Source organism: Halyomorpha halys, unplaced genomic scaffold (genome assembly GCF_000696795.3).
Source record: "Halyomorpha halys isolate HHAL.00 unplaced genomic scaffold, Hhal_1.1 Scaffold591.1, whole genome shotgun sequence".
In the NCBI taxonomy this organism is placed as follows: Eukaryota; Metazoa; Arthropoda; class Insecta; order Hemiptera; family Pentatomidae; genus Halyomorpha; species Halyomorpha halys.
In genome coordinates, this window is record NW_027104732.1 from 142,403 (window position 1) to 143,299 (window position 897).

The 897-nt window shown below is 35.7% G+C and overlaps 1 protein-coding gene across 2 annotated transcripts in view; it reads left to right on the top strand.

Annotated features, from left to right (window-relative positions):
- LOC106684561 (serine/threonine-protein phosphatase 6 regulatory ankyrin repeat subunit B) overlaps positions 1-897 on the top strand; it is a 26,481-nt gene that overhangs the window by 19,347 nt on the left and 6,237 nt on the right. The gene's annotated exons all lie outside the window — the stretch shown is intronic.

Sequence of the window (897 nt, forward strand, 5' to 3'; positions counted from 1 at the left end):
CATTAATTGATTACAAAAATAGTTTCTTATAGAACCACATCTGTAAGCATAACATAATAATAGTACATTACTTCCAAATATTCATGGTATCCCAGGATTTATGTTCACCCAAAGCAATACAATTTCTAAAATTTTGCTTTGATTTGAACTTAGGGCCGAATTTCCGTACTGTAAAAACCCATAAAATATGCAATACAAACACGTAAAATACATAGTAAAAAAATGCAAAATATGCAGCTAAAACCTTCAAATATAAAATACAACGCAAAAATTCAGTTATGAACCTGCGAAAAAAAAAAAAAAGAAGCAGAAGTTAGGAAAAGTAAAACTATATACTGGGGCAGCATGAATATAGAATCGGAATATACGAGCAGTTTCTTGTCGTTTCAGTCTTGTGTGTGGATAGAGGGAAAAGGTAGTTTCAAATTAAGAAAATACTTCGAATGTTTTATTTTATACCTGCGGCTGTAATCTGTTCGTGCCCTTTCTTGTAGTTTATGGGGCCCTAATTTACTAAGTTTCGTGTAGAATCGTCAAGTCATGTTCAAAGTATTGAAATTTTCGTAATATTCGACAAAAAATCAGTTTAGGGCAAACATTTTGAGCCAAAAAATGTCTTCTTGATAGCTAAGAAAATTGAGGAATATTCTTCTTCTTCGTCCTTTCCTTCCTCCTCAGTGGAGGTGCCTCGATCCAGGCCTTTAACCTGTCCCGGTCCCTTGCCATTGCCCTCATGGAATTCAACAGCTTTCCCCTTTTTTCTCCTAGTCTAGCCACACTATGCAGCCACGACATCCTTGATCTTTCTCTTGGTCTTTTGCCAGTTGATCTAGATTCGAATAATTTGCGTGGTCCACGATCTTCATTCATTCAGCATATATGTCAGAACCACATCAA